The sequence below is a fragment of the Pimephales promelas genome, chromosome 1, assembly GCF_988280905.1.
Source record: "Pimephales promelas chromosome 1, fPimPro1.hap1.1, whole genome shotgun sequence".
Lineage (NCBI taxonomy): Eukaryota > Metazoa > Chordata > Actinopteri > Cypriniformes > Leuciscidae > Pimephales > Pimephales promelas.
The window spans coordinates 38,156,228-38,177,150 of record NC_142769.1 but is presented as its reverse complement, the minus strand read 5'-3'; the positions used below and the strand labels follow the sequence as shown (position 1 = coordinate 38,177,150).

Here is a 20,923-nt window from a genome sequence, read left to right as displayed (position 1 = left end):
GCAGCTCCGTATCGATACATTCACGTGTTACTTACAGAAGCTTTACAGTAAGTGTCCAAACTATTTGAAACGGTTTGCGTTTCCAGGATTGATATTTGTCAGAACGGTCATTTTCAACGAAGAGTGACGCATGATAGCCTACTCCGTAGACCGATGGCGAGGAGCGTTTAAGAGCTTAGTTCTTAACAAACAAATGCAAAAATCTGTCGACTAACAGAAAAAAGTTAAAAAGACATCATCCAAGCGGTTCTTTTATGGTCTCCCACCAGTTATAATGTTTTGTTTGTACTTCATTGTCCGCTATTGAACTATTGTAGTCTGCTCACAAACGCACGCGCCGAAAGGAAACAATGATGCGCAGGTTTGATTTCGAACAATGTACGTATGATAATAACTTCAGGTTCAGTGCTTTTTAATCAGTTTTATTTCTGAGTAGTAAATCGCATGTAGTTGTCATCCGGACGGGTGATAAGTTCACTACACCGGAGGTAATTTCACTTTTGTCCACAGAGCGGTACTATTCATTGACAATAACGGGAGAAGCGCTTCTAGGTATGGCTACAGTAGCCTGCTGGCAAGTATCCGATTCGACGTCGTTTTAACTTTCTCTCTATTAAAAACTGGACATGCTTTATTGCTTTGTGCTTTTTTTAAGATCAGACACCTTTCCAGCCCGCGAGAGATATCTAAGCAGGTAGTTAAGAAAAACCGTTTGAAGGCAAAATTGTTCTATAAGCGAGCATGGGAATTGTTTCTCAACTTTCGCTCGAGGTCAGGCATATTGACCTTTGAAGAATGCATAAGCCATAAATTAAAATGAAGTCCTCTTCTAAAGCTGAACCATTTAGAGACAATAAGCAACTTGGACAAGCAGAGTCCTTTTAATCTCCTTAGGTGCTCTGAAACACTGCATTCAGACTGAAAGTAAGTGAACTCCGGGAATTATTTCTTATTTATGTGATATTTATGTGTGATGTTTTATCTGAGAAATTACGGCAATTATTAAAAGATATATGTAACTAAAAAAAAAAACTTTACACAACAAAATCAAATAGCCTTGTAGTTTACAATTACATTCACTGTGCATTTCTATTCAAAATAAATCCAGTGAAATAATTTTAGCATTTATTTTCCGTTATACGCGATTTAAACTCGGCATTATCCTTATTCTGCCTCGTTTTTAAGTTTTGTGCTATACATGATGCTTTTGAGATTTCCAGAAACAGAGCGATGATGAGGTATTGAGAGGACAAATGGAGTGTGGACTCAGTCTGTGGGACACCGATAGCCCATCATCTCAAGGGTGTTTCCCAAAAGTAGACCCTCATAACACTCAGATAAGCCCTTTTTTCGACTGCTGCACGAGATGCGATAATATTTTAATAAGGAACTTAACACAACACGCCGACGTAGGCTATGACGGAATGTATTGGTTTTTAAAAACTCCTGAAGCCCCTCAGACACGTCAAACGGGACCTTTAAAATATTACAGAAATTAAGACGCATAAGTTACTTCTTGTTAAACACTTTTCCGGCGCTAGAAAGCGAAACACTCTCCTCCTTTTTTTCTTTTCTAAACCTCAGAACAGAAACACAAAAGCTTTGTTGTTCCCGTCAGGGACGCAACCTGACACCTTAATTAAACACAGCTTAACTTTGCTAGTTTTTCTTTCCTGAAATTGTGTCTAGTCTGTAAGAATAACCGGGTGTCTAATAATACATTCTTGTCTTAAGTGAGAGGGGGCTGTTTGAAAAACAATCCCCTTGGCTTGTCCCCCTGTTGGGGTGAAGTTGAGCCCGTAATGGCATTTTGTTTTGAGCAGTTGCTGTTAGCTGTTCCCTCATAAGGTAAGATGGCACTGGAGCCCAATGGAACATTTATAATTAGACTGCAAGTTCAGCACATTGTCCTGATTGCTATACAGGGATGTGCTGCACTCAATAGAGATTCACTTATTCATTGCCTTTGAGAAAGGGTCTCTGTTACCTACACCCCTTACATTTATTTACTTAGCCTATTTTAAAGTCACGCATTTAAAAGACAGACCGTGGTCACCTGTATTAATTGATCGAAATTTTAAAAAGCAATCAAATGTTATTTGCCAATTTAACGAACTTATAAAAATCCCTCCATCTTTAATTAATGTTAACACACTTTGCAAATGTAGCCTGCCTATGAATCCGTGTTTTTTTATTTATATTTATTTAACTTCACGGCTCGCTGTTTCAAGTTTAAACATAGCCTATTCATGCAAGCTTATTTTTCATGCAAAGACTGGATTTTCCAAATACTTTCTTTATGGACATAAATGAAGTATGATTGAAGGTTTATGCGCAGTTTCACAACTATATTTCACAGACAAATGCACTTTAATTTTCGCTGAGATTAAAGCGTTTTTAGATAATGACGATCTCCGTTGATGTTTTTTTTCTTCAGGACTTTCTGCCCGTGGATTTGGGGAGGAACTTGTGGTTTTGTGCAAGTAAAGAGCATTTCCTAACTGGATCCGGCGAGCAGATACCGACAGATCGCAGACGAACGCTTATGGTGCCAGTAAGTTCAGAGATTTGGACCGTATTCTATTCTGCGATGCCTCGCTTGTCTTTGAATAGATCTTATGTTCTGAGACTTGACAGCTGGAATATGTATTTTAACACATAGTGTGTGTGAAGTAGGGTTTTAGTTTTTTTTCTTCCTTTAATACTCTAATCATTCTTACAGTTTAATCGGATACAAGCGGATTAATTTAATTGTATTAGAGGTTATATGCAGTGATCATAGTTCTGCATTTTTTAATTGAGGCATTTCATCGTTTAAGGGATTGAATAATGACGCTCTCTTAACACTCGCTATGTCATTATGATACCTTGCAGTGACTGAGTGATTGTAATATCATGCCATCAAAATGCATTTCATTTAATCCTTTTTTGAGTGTGCAAAAACATTTCCCCCACAGAATTTATTTTGTGGGATCTCACATAAAAGATATCAGACCACTTTATTTGATACTCGATATCAATAATTTTAAAATGAGTGAATAACTTTTCTGTGCATGCAGGATATAATAAGTTCAGTTGTTTAGCTATAATTAGTTCTCTGTTATAAAGGGACTTTTGATTACTTTCTTGGGAACATTAATTGCAGAGCTGGCATCAGTTGAATGCGTTATCAGTCCTAAAATCTGGACAGTAAATGAACTTTGAATAATTCTCTTTCATGTGCCACAGTCTGTTGTTTCTAGAGGTTCTCTGCCATATGTTTTAGTACTTGAGGAATATTGTCTCAAATTTCTCTACGAGTAATTTTGAGTTTTAACCAGTGTTCAATGATTTTACACAGCTTTGGCATTTTATTTATTGCCTGTTTTATTATTTACATTTCCATTGACCTAATTTGGCCTTGCTTATCGCTTCTTACTTTAGTAAAGCAGTATGTCTTTAATCTTTGAAATGATGTTGTTTATACTTCTTAAGTGGATGTATATCTTGAAGATAAAGTAAAGGATGAAGTGAGTGTAGCGAATCATTTTTTGAGCTCAAGCAGGTAATTTATGAACTATCACGTTCTTATCAGAGCCAATTCTTTCAAAATGATATTTCATCTAATAATTTATTAAACAAATACTCTTTTTTTAACTCTTGTTCATTTTTTATTGTGCAGTAGTGCGTAACCCAGTGTACAGTAGTAACATAGTATTTATTGGAAAAGAGCAAGTTGAGGTTGTGGTAGAAGCTCAGGTTTAAGTGTCACCTATAGTTCTGTCTTGTATTGGAGGGGTTAGAACAGTGCCAGCAGAATCCTAATGATAAACAACACTGGAGGTAAACAACAGCAGGCCTGGTAAAGGTAAGCAGCACGCCAGCCGTAGGGGAGGAATGCATGAGGAGGAAATGTGGCAGCACATGTTGTGACATCTGTCTTTATAAGTGTTAGCTAATTTGCTGTGGAATATTTCAACAATGATCAAAACCGATGGCAACATGTTTATTAGAAGACTTTTCCCCCCTTTTGTGGCAGAATCTCTCAAGTTTCTGGAATGTGTTATTGAAGCTTTGCTGCACTTTTAATTATAGCAAGTTTTGGCTTCTAATTAGCGAAATAAGGAAGACACTAGGAAGGTGTCGTTCTTGTCGATGATATTCAGATCTTGAATGACTGTACATAAAGGATTCATTTCTTTTTGCAACTGCTTCTTATTATTCACATGCTGATGTGTAAGTGCATGCAGTGGCTTTTCGCGGCCGTCCACTGCGTTCCTGGTGAATGATAGATCCATTGTCATCAAGGAAGATGGCACGGTGTCAGCTGCTCGAGATCCCCAGGGCTGCCAGTATCTTCCATGATTTAATGATTTACATACACAGGAACGCTGACCCTGGACACCGAAATGAAATCAAAGCTGTAAATAAATAGTAAATAAATAGATATGTTCTTTAGTCTTGTGAAGTATTTCTTTCTTCCTGAGCGAGGATAAATTTCCAACCTACACTCATCTGCGGCTTAACAACACGCCCAAATTGCAGTCTTGCCTCTGAAAAAAAGTTAGTGAAGCTATATAGGAGGAGGCCTTGTGAAATGCCAATACAGATGGCCGTGTCTTTCACCGACAGTCTACGCTGAAAAGCCCTTTTTTTCCCCTGCAACGTTTTGTTTTTTGCCCTTTTGCAACCTCAGGTCTAGACTTTACAATCGCACAAGGATAAAAAATTAAACACGTCTTTGATGTCTTGGACACTCTTTGTAAATGAAGGCCACGCTTTTTTGCCCTCCACTGAAAACGCATGTTCACCTACGGCCTGATGCTGCACAATGAGCTGGAGAGATAGATGCTTTCACTCCAAAATATTACTAAATGCTTTCTTTTCCTCATATTCTCACAGCATTTTTTCCTGGTAACAGGATGTGCTAATAGAGCTGCTCTTTGAATGTGTTCCATCAATACACACTATTTCTTGAATCAAAGTGTCTAGAACTATAGTGTTTCGTGACACATAAAGCCTACAGTTCTTTGAAATTAGGTGCGTGACAAATATGCCTTCTATATTGTTAAATATTTTCCTATCGTTCTCTCTTCTAGCTCTTTGTAAGCACACATGAATATGTAGATTTAATGCTAGGGATCCATGGGACTGTGAGGTTGTTGACACTGGCTTTATTGGTGGTTATAATCAGCATTGTCAGGTCTAGGCTGTGGTGTAGCATATTGTTTTTTTTTTTCAAATCAGAAGAAGATTTCTGCTGTGCAGAGAAAGATTCAGAGTCCATTTCCATTTCAAAGGGGTTTGCTGTGCTTGCTGGCAGTAATTAAAATGCAGTGGTTTGGAGCCTGTATACACACACACGCTCTGGGGTGGAGGGTTTGCTGGGAGAGAGTGAGCGTAGGGAACCGTGTGCAGGCGGTTGACTCCTGCATGCGTCTCCAAATGCACTTATAATTTTGTACAAATGTTTATGCCAGTCCGTGCTCGTTTGTGGAGAGCTTGTCTTCTGGCCAAAACCATTTCAAGACAAAGTTAGTTTGCTTTTTCCTTAACCTTCTTGTTGTGGCCTCCCTCTCCCTCTCGCTCAGTACAGCTGCTCTCTGACACACAGGCTTTGGCACATGCTTAACCTTTAATTGGTGCATGAATAAATAATACAAATAAATCTGTTGATATGGACTCTGTGTTTAGGACTAGTTCTTTGCTGTTCGCAATTGTCCTCGCAATTTTTACTTCACCCCTTTCATCCTCCATTTATAATAATTATCATTAATATATAGTGTATAATGTAATTTATAAAAGAAGTAAACCGATTGGTAGTTGTGTTTGATCTTAGACTTTTCAGACTTTTTTATTGTAAATGCTGAAAAAAGATGCTACAGGTGCTGTACTGTTATATAGACATCAATAAGGCTTTTTGTTCATTTTTTACTGTTAATAAGACGTACTCTATGAATTCATCAGGCTTTATTGGGGTAGGAATGATTTTAGTATCTCAGATTCCACTAGATATAATAAGCGTTACATTTTTGAGACTGAGTGATTTCCTCATACATGCTTGAAACTTCACTAAACAACAAATTTAGTGGATTTTTTTTATAGTATTTATCACTTTCACAATGTGAATTTCATATTATCTTATGGTGAAAGTGTGCTGTGCTAGCTAAATCATTGTCAAACACAGATTAAGGGAATCAGGACAGTGTTGGGAGCTAGGCACTTTTTAGTACCAGATTTGTGATAATCCTTGTCTTTCGTGGTAGAGAATAATTGATCATTATCCTAAGATGGTATGCGTTCCTTCACAAAGGGATCTGTGCAGCTCCCGGCGGAAGACTCCGCCCACTCTGAATGCTCTGCTATTAGATCAAATGTGAGCCTGGCAGATTGCCCTCTACCTAACTCTCATAGTACGCATGTGATTAACCAGGTCAATATGTGATGCTCCAGATTCATAAGTCTGTCTTATGTGATGGATCATAAACAACAGTAAGTTAGTACATGATGGACGGTAAACATGATGTCTATAATATAATGTTTAAAATGTTTGATATAGATATTTTAATATGTTTTACGTATATAGTTGATGTACTTCAATCAGTTGTTCATTCTAGCATGTTCAGAGTAGGAGGCATGATTTTTGCCCTCACAACATAGAAAATGATTTAGTTAAGATCTATGTTAAAGAAATGTCCACCCTGAAGTTGAGTTCCTCTTAAGACAAAGGGGCCTTTGAATTCCCCAGGACTTTTCTGTTTTGTGAAAGAAAAACTTTTCTGTTTTGTTGCTTTCTTCTTAAACAGTATTGTAATGAATTAGACTTTGTTTTTTGTGTTAATGAGAATCTTCAATAATGAAGAAATGCTGAGGCTTGGAGCTAATTGCAGGCATGTTTTTTGATAGGGCATCTAAAAGTCTGGGAATTTTTATGGAAAAAACAGGAGATTTGATGCCAAAATCATATCACCCACAGTTTCTGTGTGTCTATGTATGAGTGGAAACTCAGGATGCACAATGCCAGAAGCAAGATAGAGTGACAAAGGAGGTTGGTAAGGAGAAGGGAGGAATGCTGTGGCTGTGTGTCTGACAGTAGTTCAACTGAAGTATTTTTGAAACCAGCCCCTTTTGTTTCCTATTCTGCGATTATGTGCACCCGCTTGCAGTTTTAAAGGCTTTCTGCCGTCGGTGTACATGTGCGTCACAAGAAAATGGCTTCAGCAGACCAAACCACAAGTGTTCTCTCTCTCTCTCTCCCTCCCTCACACTTATCTCCATCTCTCTTTTCTTTCTTTCTGAATAAGTAAAAGGCTCGGCTACCTGACTGTCAGTGTAATAAGATGTAGTGCAGCAGCAAACAGACAGATTGAGAGAAAGCCCTTGACTATCATTATGGATGTGTCCATGAACCACTTTTGATGATGGGTCAAGTGGTGACAGCAGCTGATGTGATGAGTGTGTGTGTGCTAGCTTGATCTGCCATTCTAGCCTTCACAGTTTAGAGAGTGGCTTGTCTAAATGGTCTCTACATGAAGAGACTCAGCAGTTAATTGTTGCTTAATTCAGAGCTGCAGGGCTGTATGGAGTGAAGAAGGTTCCAGAAGATCCCATAGGGATCATTCATCATTCCTGGGGTCAACGCACTACTGGCTTTACGATGGTCGACATGAAAACTCTAAAGGTGCGTTCAATTCACCGTTGTTTGGTGAATTTTCATGTGCAAAATCTAATCCACACGAATTTCGCTTGAGGGGGAAATATTTTCCTATACAGATTTCGAGTTCACATCACTTTTTGGTTTGAAAGTGACTTCACAATAGACAGTGGACCTTTTTTTTGCCTGTGAAATTTAATGAAGATTCATTAATGTGACTAAACCTCAATGGCAACATTTTTAAAGTAGTTCAGTCCCACTATAGATTTCACACTCAATTCACATCCATACATATGCAAGCAAAGACAGCTCATCTTCTTGAGAATTCACATTTAAAGTATGGAGACATGTTGAAGCTGCAAATTTTGTGGTGTTGTTGAGGTAATTTATTATATGTTGAAAGTAGAGTTTAGTCCTGCAATATATTCAAAGTGAAGTCTTTCCTCTTCCGCTCTCTCTCTTTTTGGCTTTGCCAGGATGTATTAACCACACCAAAGTGAAAACACCAGGCTGGAAAAAGTGAATGTTTTCTTGCAGAGCAAAACAAATTGAAATTGAATAAAAAATTGCCCCCTTTTTCATTAGTTTGTCATGTTAAATCTTTGGGCAGGAAGGTCTACGAACATAATTTAAGCCCTGATTTTTCTCATGAGTAGTTGTGGTGTCAAAAGGGTTGTAATGTAGTGATCTTTTTTTATATATATATATGGCAGCAATCTGTTGAAATAATGGAGAAAATATTGTGGTTTTGCCTCCCCTGCATGTCTTTGGAGCCTCTGTGACATCTATCAGCATACCCACACGGGCACTCAAAAAAATCACTCTGAATCATTCATCGTAGGCCAGAGTTTAGGAACATACGAACTCCACCGGCGGGCATGTCATCTTGTGGCGCTCCGTCATGGGCCTGCAGCTGAAAGAAGCTCACTCATAGCACACAGTTTCGCTAGCAGGAAAGAAACTGAAACTATGACACAGGGCTAAACTAAACCCCCGAGACCTGCCAGGATGCAAAGAAGACATTTTCTCCACAACACTGGTCGTCCTAGAGCCAGGCCTTTTTCCGCCTTGTTCTGGGAGCTACTCCTCTTGTTACCTTGAAAACACTTCTCTCCTCCTGGACCATTTTTAGCAGCTTCTACTACTATTAGAGTGTTACTTAAAACTTTATTTAAGCATTGTATTAATATTTCAGAGTGCCATGTGTTGGTAATTGGGGAGCGTTGAGGTGCGTGCGCACTTAGGGGATGCAAGCTTGAGCGATGATGGCGCATGAACGACTTGCGGTGTGGTGTCAGAAGGGAAGAATGTTTTCTGTCTCTGATTGGAGGTGGTACTTAGATGACAAGAAAGAGAAGTTGTGAAGGGGGAGGGAGCGGTGGAAGAAAGGAGCAAAAGATGGCCCTACTCTTCTTCACTGTTGCTAAATTTATTCCATCTGCAGGGTGGAGAAGTTTGGGCTGACTCCAGACCAGAGAGAGGCTTCTAATTAAATCGTCATCATTATCAACTTGTGGTCAACGATCATCCTAGAACGCTCGCTCTTCCAAGATGAACATGGAACCAGAGAGGCTTTTCCTTCAAGCCTTGTGTTGGACTGAATTAGAAAGCGAAAAGCGGGATAGGAAAGTGCTACACGGGCCTGTCTCTCTTTTCTTTTTTCTTTTTTTTGGCGTAGGGTGAAAAAAGGCACTCATCCACTTCCACTCCGGGTTAAACAATTACTGCACAAGAGAGGGAGGTGGAGGAATCGTATCTGAGTCTGCTAGACTCTCTCGATTTCAGGGGGAACATTAGCTGTAGCGTTAGCATGTTCAAACCTGTAATAATTTCAATTAGAGCTGATGGGCGTGTTTGCCATATTTGGATCAGCACTGTTTGGGAAGTGCTCCCCTTAAGGGCTGACAGCTCTTAATACGGTATTCCAAGCATAGATATGTGAGTGACACTGAAGAGTGCGTTAAAATGCTTTATCAAATCATAATTACAGCCCCAGTGATTAAAGGGGAAGTGACTCTGATTAGAAGAGTTTCTGGGGATGTGGAAACGGGATGAATATTCAAATGGGAAAGGCAAGGAGAAATATTATTTCGAGTTTTGTTTTTTCTTCTCTCCCTCTCTCTCTAGAGTGAGGTATGTGTCTGCCAGACTGCTGTGCAACCACAATGCTATGATATCATCTTTACCACACAGATTTCATCTGGGCCCTTTCAGCTCTAGCTATTGGGCAGAAAATGCATACAGATATCGGCCCATTAATGTTCAGCTTATCGCTCTCTCTTTCTTAACCCTCTGATGTATGGCATTGTCTATAGTAGATGTTTAGAAGCAATTTTAAATCATTTAAACTGTTTGACTGATTACATTCGAGCCTTTCACATAATTCAACACTTTAAAAAAGGCACATGGAATAACCTTTCGGAGAACCCCTAAGTACATTACAAGATATCTGAGGCACCCTCACGAGGTAGAGATTCTCCAGAAGTCCATGATTCTTCAAGTAGGCCGATCTTTTAATTTATTTGGTGTTTTTGACTGTTTATGGTGTGTGTGTGTTTTAAATTAATAGCAATATTTATTTTTTATATACTGAGAATACATATCATATTTTTATATAGTAATTTTGACGCTAAAAGAACATTAGAACATTTATTTATTAACTAATTTGATCTATTTTGATTTTCTATTTTAAGTTCTATATGGCCAATGTACGGTGGCTGTTTATAATCAGGGAAGACAAGGGTGGGATGGACGGCATTTGACTGTTGTTTTTGTATTCTATCAGCCTGGCATGCGGGCTTAATGCAGAGAACTTTCAGAGCAAATTGGACTTGAATCTGTGAGGAATGTGAAGGGGAAAATGTCCTCTTTCTCTCTCTCTCTCACTCGCTCACTCTTTTTCGCTCTCTCTCTCTCCCTCTCTCCACTCTGTTGCGCTTGGAGAGCTCGATGAGAATCACACGTTTTTGTGAACTTCAAGGTATGCACTGTTTAAGCAAAGGAGATAAAGGAGTGTATTATTAGTGGCCGTCTTCAGCAGGCAGATTAGGATTGCTTGAGCCTTTTCTCACCTCACCTTTGTGAGCCTCAAACACTGACTGCCATGTGATAGCCTCTTTTTATGAATAATTTCAGAGAGCGTCCATAAAATGTAGGCTGTGAAATAGACAGCGAGAGCCTTACAATTTTACAATTTCACAACTGACTTCCCTCTTAGAATGACAGTGGCTAACCTGACTATTACCGCTTTTGATTTCAGCAGGGCATGGTTTTGCGCTCGGCGAGCTATACATAAAAAAGCTTAGCGCCGACTCTGAATTTATGGCTAAATGCTGCTTATCTGGCAGCCTTTTCAAACACTTTAGAAAAGAGTTGTATTTTCAGCTCACTTCAAAAAATTCCCGCCTGTGTTGTTGTGTACTCTGTTGTGAGCCGCACAGAATAGAAGTAGTGCAGCATCGATATTTTATAGAGATGGGATTCTTTCTGCTTGCACACACAGATATGGTATGTAAACAGCAGTGATGTTCAGATGTTTCAGCTGAAGGCAAATTTTTATGTTCTATTCATATGAGTTCTTCAGAAGGTGCAGGAATCAAATGTGTGTTTAGATGTAGTATTCACATCACATCCAGCTCTTAAACACTTTCCCACATGCCTCCTCATATCCCCACATTTATTTATTTACGTTTCGGGCTCCCTCCAAATCAACCCTCCGAAGCCCAGTAGGCAGGGAAAATTTACATTGCTACATAATCTAAGATACATTTGAAAATAGTGTGTGGTGAACAGTAGTGGTGGTGGAAGCCTCCTGATATTTTCATTGGAGCGTTGTCAGCTTTTCTAGAGAATAATATGAACCATGTGTCCCGTTTGCTAGAGAAAATTTGAGACCTTTCATGTGACCCACCTGTCGTGCTTTCAGCGGTGATGATGTTAACCTTATGTCACCATCAACGGCAACTAGAGCTATAGAGCATGTGCGTGTTGACACCAGGAAAGCTACTCATCTCGGTAGAGTCCCTGCATTTGACACACATTCATAGACATCACAGGGAAAGACAGATCTCACAAACGCACATGGTTCATGGTTCAGCTTCTCAACTGTTGTGTAGTTTTGAGCATTGGGGTTCCTCATGGTTCCTCGGGTTTCATGTGGCCTCTGCCATGCTGTAATAGGTTCCTTGGGCATGATTGGAATATAATAACCATTTTACAGTGTTTCTTTTACCCCCCCTCATGTGCTGAGAAAATGCAAAGCGTTCACGAGCACCACGGGGCATATGGTTGGACCTGTGATGTCAGTTGTTATTGCTGGATGCGTAGGATAGGAAAAGTTGGATTATTTTCCCAAAATCCACTGTGCGAGGAGCATTATGTCACAAAGGCGACATTGTAGCCAGTTGGGTGTGTTGCAATTTGGGTCTGTGTATGTGCGTTGTGTGTGCCTCCCAGCTCACTTTCTTATTCTATACATTGTCCAACCACCCTCAAGAACACACTTGACGTGCATCACACCACTCCTGTGCAGAAATCAGTGGAAACTGTTCCGTAATGTATATCCGCTTCATAATGGATAAAAAAAACTTTATATTATGCCTGTCCATTTTTAAAACTCAGTCACTATATGGAAACATAGAGTGTGTCTTAAAAGGTATATTTCACTCAAAAAGGAAAATTTCGAAACCTTCTTTCTTCTGCAGAAGACAAATTGTTTTATGTTTTTTTTTATTGGTCCATACAAGGAAAGTTAATAGAGTACAAAACAACATTTTTCAAAATATCTTCTTTTTTTTCAGGAGAAATAATTTTCATTTTGGGTGAACTATCCCTTTAACGGCAGTTGTTATTTAGATCGTGGCTTTCTAACAATATTAGGCTTGGTGGATTATAGCTCTTTGGCTTGTTGCGAGAGGGCATAGAAAGACCAACAATAATCTCAACCTCCGACTTGCCTGCTCTGGTCATGTGACTGTAATTTGGCCAAGACTCACACGATCGCTGGGACGGAGTGGATTTCTTTAAAGCTGTCCTCCATCAGCGGTGTACTCCAGCCTGATTGCCTTGTGCAAAATGAGAGCATCATGGGAAAGGACGTGCATCTAATAGCTAACTGAAGAACCACGCATCTCTTGTTTTTCACTAATTGAATTCTGCACTAAAATATGCTGGCAGGAGCTCTTACCTTGTTTGACTTATTTATTGCCTGACTGGAGAGGTAATTTGACCTCCTCATTTCAAAGACTCTTTTTTTCCTGCAGAAAAGGAGTGTTAAACTCAATTACACCACCGATCAGTGACTCAAACACTACATTTGTTTTCTCTGAGGGGGGAAGAAGGGGAATGCAGAGAAGAGAAGAGCTCTCTCTCTCGTACAGTCAGAGAAGCTGCGTGTAGTATATATGGGAGAGTGTGTGACTCCCAGTTATGTCAATTGAGATTTGTGTCCATCGTTTAAATCATTTTCCTCTCTAGAAAATTAAGAACGAAGAAGAATTCTCAAGCCAACAATTTATTTTTCACTCTTATTAATGGATTTGTTTGCATATGCTGAATGATTGTGGATTTTGAGGTGGGGTTTTTTTTTTAATAAAAGAGAAAATGATTTTTTTCAATGGTAAAGAGTTTTAGAGAGAATAGATGAAAAAAAAAAATGTATTTATTATCTAATCATCTCCATAGCACAAATCCTCCCATTATATTGTATCAAACACAGTGAAAACAGGAATTTGAGAATTTTAGGTTTCTTCCCTTTATTTTTGCTCTAACCTTTGCTCTGCCTGAGAAAAACACAGCAGAATGCTTCTGGATTTTCATGAAGCCACTAGTCAAAACCCTAGAGCACAATGTGCTCCTCCCTGCTTTGCTGGTAAAAGAATTAAAAGTGAACTTGTGCAGGAAGAATGCAAGTACCAATGAGTCGTAACCTCTTTTTTTTGTTATTCCATCATTCATATTGAGACCTGAAATATTTTTCAGATTTTACATACCACAAAACCAATCCTTGGGGAACCAAGGCCTCTCCTGGCATACTTAATTGAGGTTTCTTCTATTCTTCTAATGGAGAATTCTGCACACAACTCTCCTTCTGTGTTATTGACCACGTCTCTTCATTTAAATTGTCTCTTTTCATTCATAGAGAATGTGAACCATAAAGGTTTCAATTCAATTGCAAATGTAATATTTCAAAAAAATGGGACTTTGCCATACACATGCTCCTGCGTCTGAACAAGAACAAGACAAATAATTTGTGTGCAACTGCCAGGCCTGGATGTAACCTGATCTTTTCTGGATCGATTGATTCCATTCTGGTGTAATTCACCATATGATTGACTTTCAGCACGGCTTACCGTTGGAAAAATATCCCTGTACGGGCTGCGGCCTTAAATAGCGCAGTAATTTGAATACAGATGCTTGCTGCTTAGACCTTGTCACTGGAAATGACTCTGAGTCAGGAGACAATTGCAGGTTGATTATGTTGCCACTGACAGAAGTTGCAGGTTCTTTGTGCATCAGATATATTTGCATTTAAATGCTTATTGTAGGCAGCCGAAGCATATCCACTCTGATTGTCTGCACGACCTGGCTTTTTATATTTGTCTGAAAAACAAAATCAAATGAATTGCAATAAGGGATAATCTGTATGGGAATTATTTTTTTCCAATGGTAGAAGGCACATCAATCAATTTTTTTAACTTGTTTTTTTTAGTTATCAGTCACATAATGTCTTTCATCTCCTTATGAATACGGTTTGATTGGCATCTGTGTCTTATCTTAATATTTGCTGTGGCTGCACAATTATTGTATAATATAATAAAATACCTATTTTATTTAGGCAAACTACGCAAAGTTCTAAATCTCACAAATGAACTGGATATGATCAGATTTATTTATTTATTGCTGTATATCTCAATTTAGTGTTTATCAGGCATTTGCACAACTGCTGCAAAAATGGTGCTGTCAATTGAAAAAGTCTTACAAAACAGAAGATGGAATCTTTATTTATTTGTATTTTTATTTTGCAGCCCATACAGTAAAACGAGTGATATTCTCTCCGAAATGATTCATGTTGAGTGAGTGAATGTTCAAACGTTCAGCAATCATTTGTTGTGTTATCCCACATACTGGACCTGTTTGTGCATGTCCTTGCCTTTATCCACATATATGTTTCTCATGTCCATTGTGTGCGTGTTATACCATAAAAGTGTGTGTGTGTGTGTGTGTGTGCACAAGGCAGGTGTGTGTATGTGTGCTCCTGCTGCTTCAGGCTCTGGGTTCTTTGTCCTGTAGCACTCAGCATGTCTGCCTCCTCAGGAGAGCCAGGGCTCTCTCTCGTCTGGCCACACAAAGGCACAGCCTTTCTTTGAGGTGTTAAAAACTTCCATTTATGCATTCCCTGGACAAAAAGCTCCCGGACCCATTTTCGAGGCCATTGGCAACACAGGCAGACATTGTGGCCACGCTTCTTCGCCACTCATTTCACAGATTCTAAAACCGGTATGTGGTGAACCGGATTTCAGCAGCTAAAATGCCCCGTGAGAGCACGGGCGATAAGAGAGCGAGAGAAAGAGAGAGAGAGAGAGAGAACGGCCGACAGCCCCGTAAACTAGAAGATGAGACCAGGAGAATAAACACATTACCTGGGAGAGAGAGAGAGAGAGGGAAGCAGGTTTGTTTCCATAACCCAACTCAATAGTAGGGACAGATAAATGGGGGGGTGGGAAAGTGCTTTGTGTCATGGCTAGGGAATAAACTCCATCGACTGATGCCAAATCAATGATAAAAAAAGACAAGGACCTGCTTTTTCGCTTTTGCTGCAATTGCATTCTAATCATTTACTGAAGTGTGTGTTTCACAGAGAATCGTTTTGACTGTATTTTATCAGCTGGGAGTCGAATTCCTCTCGGGGTGGATTTGAGGCCCGTGGTCGCTGGTCAACCCTTTCTTCCCCTAATACGGACTTTCGTTGTTGTTATTTCACAGCAGAGTAAATCACATGAAATGTATCTCCACTGTCAGACATGAAAGTCTGGCTTGGTCGCGGTGCTGTCTGCAAGCCCAAGGAGAGGAGATGTTTGATTTAAAAACAGCGCAACCTCCCCCATCCACGATGGAAGTTGTGAAATACGCTTTATAAACACCCTCGGCTGTAAGCAAGCCCTCTTAAACTAAGCATGTGCACATTCAAAGAGGAAGATCAATGAAACGGGACTTGTCTTATTTCAGTGAAAGAAAGTTGGTCTTTTTGAATCCGCTGCTCTTTCCGACTTGAATCTCACTTATTAGGTCTCTATTGATCTACTTTGGATACAATTCATATTGAAGAATTTTCTCCCTTTGCGAGTTTGAATTGAAATGGAATTGGCCACACATGACCGGATTGGAATTTGAATTGAAATGAAGAGCAGTGAACTTTAAATTTTCCATTTTTAACGGTCAAGTTAAAAATGACAGTATTTTAAATTTCAATTCCCTTTTTATTTTACTACTTTATTTAAATTCAAAATGTAGGAATTGAAATAAAAGTCATTATCAATTCAGTTGTGAATGGCGCACTAGCCTTACAACTGTACTGGTATTGTGCTTTACACACGCAGATATGTCAGCTGTGGATGCGCACTAGTTTATTTTTGTCAGTAGGAATATTGGATCTGACAAAAACACCGCTTTACCTCTTTTGCTCTTCCTGTCACTGCCTGGTTTGAGTGGCCTGTCTTTCGGCTCAGTTCTGCCTTATTTTCACCCACCCCCGCCTCTTCTCCCATCCTCCAGACCCTGTCAGTTGCCCTGCTGTTAGTACAGAGATAACCTGTCCTCCACCAAGTAAGAGACCGTCCTGCTGATGGGGGATATTGCCTCTTTTGTCCCAATAACTACTTCCCCTAAATCCCCTCTTAACATGTTATGGACTGGGGGAAATAGGACATTTTAAAGTGATTTTATTTTTTGCAGGTTGCTGGATCAGAAGAAAGCCAAGCCAAAGTTGATGCAAATGAAAATATTCCCTCCTTAGGAGAGTGCAGCATGACCATGGTCAGAAAGATGAAGGATTTCATCTATATTTGACCCATTGCTTTACAGTTCAGCCTCTTAAAGCTCTCTTATCGGTACACATTTACAGCACATTATGTAAAGCACGCTACTGTATTTCTCCCACTTTTGCAAGCATAATTAAAACAAGCTGCCTGCGTATGCCGTGGCTACTTATGTGAGGTTATTCACTGATTTCCAATCGTCATATGATGGTCAAAGACACAGCGCTGTTATGTAGAGGATTGATTTAATCAGCTGAGCCTACTGTAGATGAACACATGCTTGGTATTTGAAGGCTCATTGGGTTTCTGAAAGGACTTTTCTTTTGATTCTGAACTCTTGTTCTTGAGTGAAATGTAAAGAATGTACAGTTTATCACTGGAAAGGAAAAGACATTTGTTTTCTGCCGGCTATGAGCTTGAAAATGATTGAATGTAGGAGAATGGAGGCTTTTTGGAGAATCAGTTACTCGTGTCTGTGTCTTTGTCTGTGTGTATCCATTGGCTTGTGCTCCTGGAGTCAGTTTGTGGTAGTGTGTTTGTTGGAGGGGCTAGCTGGAGTCACTGTCATGGTCGATGGATTAGCCTCACCAACATGAGTTTAAGCACCCTACTTAACCCCTATGAAATATTCAGCACATTTAAAAAAATAAAATCTGTTTTCATTTAAACTGGTCAATTCCTCATCTGATGCAATGTGGCGTAAAGGTTATTTCACAGGAAACCCTATCATTAATTTTTGGGTGCCCCCTAGTCTGTCCTCATGGGGTTTAATGGGCTTTAGCTTTTCGTCTAGCAATTTGCCAAGACGCTCGGCCACTCAAACAGTTCTTCCTTTCTTCATCTCTCTTTATTTCAGCTCCCATTTGTACAACCGCAGCTACTTCATCACTGCAGTCATTGTCAGGAAGAGAGAGAAAACAGAGCTCAACATGTTAGAAAGCCGCAGCGGTAATTGCGGACGCAATGAATCGGTAATAAAACTGTTGGGTGACTAATAAAAACAGGCTGGTGCTGATTGGAACTCTCTTTAATGAATTCATGATCACCCAATTAGAAAGTCCTGTTTAATCCAGCTCTTCTTATAGCACTACAGTGGCCTGCCACAGTCATTTATATAGTAGGTCAGGGCTTGTTGCATTACTTTATTTATTTCTAATATCATTGTCTTCTTATTTATAATAACAAAAAAACAAAACAAAAGCATGAATATAAAATCGCACCATTTTCTTTTTCACAAGCTTTTTTACTTCCATCAATTTTCCCACATAGGATTAAATTATAATTTCAATTTTTTTGGCCCCCTGCAATTAAGACAGAGCTGTTTTTATTAAAGCACAACAGGAACTGGTCAGACGTTATATCGCTCACAAAGAGAGAATTGCCACCGCTCTCAAGTGTGTGTGCCACGAAAGAGAGCTGGGCCTAACTCTGTGAGAGATGCTTGAGCGCACGCACACAGACACACACTGTGTGTGTGCGTGGTGTGAACCAGGAGGCAGTCAGGCCTGTGGCATGGTCTTTAGAGAACGTGAAATAGACTGTCAGCTCAGAGGTGCTATTAAGATGACAACAGCTTTCCATTCACACGAGGGTCAGACCTCCTGCATCTTTTCTCCCATTGTCACTTTCAGCCTCAAGGTTGCCACATTCAGATCCATTGGAGACCAAAGATCTCTCAGTTTATTCTATTAACCCACCCTCCCACACAGCCATTTACTTAGTCTGTGCGTTGACTTGGTTCTTTAGCGCTCGTACAGGAGGGCAGATTTCGGTGTAGAGATGGCGCAAATTGCAGGCGGATCAATTAGCTGTGACCTCAAACCCCTGTGTCCTTGTTTAATTGGTGATGCTGAGGCAGGCTAATTGTATAATAAATCAGCTGGTAATGAGATTCCTGCTTGTTGTGAAAAACAGAATAATGTGGTGAAATGAACATCAGTGAAGTTTGTGCAGCGATATTTCTAAAAGGGTAACGTAACACTGACTACACATATGGTCGAAGCGTGTTGAAACTGGGTGTTGTTGTTGGTTTGGGTACACCGTCTGTTTGTTTGTGTTTGCCTTGGTTGCGCCGGCCCGGCATTGCTGGAGGAACTCAGAAGACCTGCTAGAACTAGCAGAGCGTGTAACTAGATAAATCATTAGTGCTCTGCAGAGAGAGGAATTAGAGAAAACAAGTACTTTGTATGAAAGCCATTTATTAGTTGAATCAAACAGTGCGGGGACAGATTAATGAGGTATTAGAGAAGTGGACTCTAAACATTGTCTAGGATTGAGTCCCTCAGGGAGAGAGCTGAGTAACTGGAGGCTCTGCGGCGTAACGACTGTTTAACTTCATCTGCTGGGACTCTGACCGCTGCACCCTCACTTGACTTCACTCGTCTGACATCCTCTCTCGCAATTTTCTGTTCTTCTGCTTTGTTGTTACTCTTTATAATAAACAAATACTTAGCACAATTGCTTTCAGCATTGATAATAAGAAGAAAAACAGACTGGAGTTACGGCTGCGTATAAAAATATGAAAATAGAAATCCTTTTTAATATGTAATAGGCCTACTATTTCACAATGTACGATGATGTAGTCGATGATGTAGCCTATATGCAGTGTTGGGTAAGTTACTCTGAAAAAGTAATTAATTGCTAGTTACTAATTACCTCTTCAACTCTGTAATTAGATTACTGTACTAATTACTCTCTCTAAAAAGTATTTAATTACTTTTAATTACTTCCCATATCAATCTCAACCAGCTGAATAATACAAGGATAGACATTAATCTGTTTTAATTCTTTCAAATAAACACTATAAAATTGAATGAATTATCCTTAAACAGACCAAAGTGGAGAAGGTTACATTATAAAAACATACTTTTTAACATCAGACGATACATTTTGATGTTAAACCCACTATTGTTTTATGTCTGGTCTCATGACATTTCACACTTTTTTTTCATAAATATTTTACAATAATTCATACAAATTTATACGAGTGCTCTCTATACACAGTATTTACTGATCTTTACACAGTATTTTGATCTATACACTGTAACTAAATTACAGGTAAATGAAGAGTAATCCCTTACTTTACATTTTCAAGGGAAAATTAATTAAATTACAGTAACTAATTACTTAGTAGTTTTTTTACTTAGTAATTAGTTACACTCAACACTGCCTATATGTATTTAGTTCCTGAATTTGAATTGAAGTGCATTTCGAATTTGAGTGCAAGAATTTAATAGTTTTAGAAAATGTGACGAACTTTAAATATTTAATAATAATTTTGAGAATGAGAGTGGAAGAACACTTCATTACCCAGAATGCATCAGCTCTAATTGGTTTGAAATTCAGTAAATTCCTCTTCCCATCATTCCAGTTCAAATTCCAGTTGTGGGATGTGGCCAATTCTAATTCATGAATTGAAATGAAGCCAATGCTGAATTTTGCCCAACACTGTTACACATTTAAAGCAAGTTGTGCAAACCTAAACCATGTTGTTGTTTTTGTTTTTGTTCTGTTGTAGGTCATTTTCATGAATTCAAAATCAACTCACCAGTGATTTTTGGGAGCTGGGGATAAAGTCTTTCTGTTTATGTAAGTACAAACAGTATATTTTGGTTTATGTGTCTTGTCCAACATTTCTTGTGTATCACTGTTCCATAAACACTTTTGTCCTATTGTTGCTGTTGTCTTATCCCTTTACGTCTGTCTGATTTGATTTTAAACACAGTACATGCTTCATCAACACAGTAAATGATGGCCTTACACAAATGATTACAATGATGAGTTGGTTGTTCTGTGTCACTTTCCTAGAACTAAGTTTGCTTGAAAAACAGCACAAGTGACTTACGTAGATAAAAGGCTACATTTTTTTCAACATTTAGATGCAGATTAAAGCCTTTTTTGTTACGTTAAAAACTATGATGTAGTAATTTAAAAAACTGCTTTGTTTGTTAGCACCTACCTCCACTTTCCGCTCAAACACACACTTCCATCGGTGCATATAGAGCGAATCTATTCTCTATGCTAATAGCAACTATGTTATTGGTACTTTCAGGCTGCCAGTTGCCCTCAATAAGAGCATTCACAGCAATGAAGAAAGAGCCCCTTTTAAAGAAACACAGACAGGGTCTTAGTAAACAGTCAATATACGGCTGCAGTTTTCTGCCACAATATGTCTTAAATGGGAGTTTTCTCTTTCCAGCATAGTAATAAAGATCATATCTGGCAAAGTGTTGCTCTTGGTAATGTTGAGCAAACA

At 39.1% G+C, this 20,923-nt stretch overlaps 1 protein-coding gene across 4 annotated transcripts in view; it reads left to right on the top strand.

The window, feature by feature from the left end:
* Positions 1 to 2,481: 2,481 nt before the first annotated feature.
* The window catches only part of sox6 (SRY-box transcription factor 6), a 150,832-nt gene continuing 132,390 nt past the window's right edge, over positions 2,482 to 20,923 (top strand). For 3 of the 4 annotated variants that reach the window (XM_039656887.2, XM_089129617.1, XM_039656834.2), the window contains exon 1: positions 20,186 to 20,256. The gene's annotated coding sequence lies outside the window, so the exon portion shown is untranslated. Of the gene's footprint in view, positions 2,555 to 20,185; positions 20,257 to 20,923 lie in introns of those variants that run through there. The other variant, XM_039656894.2, reaches the window with a different exon arrangement.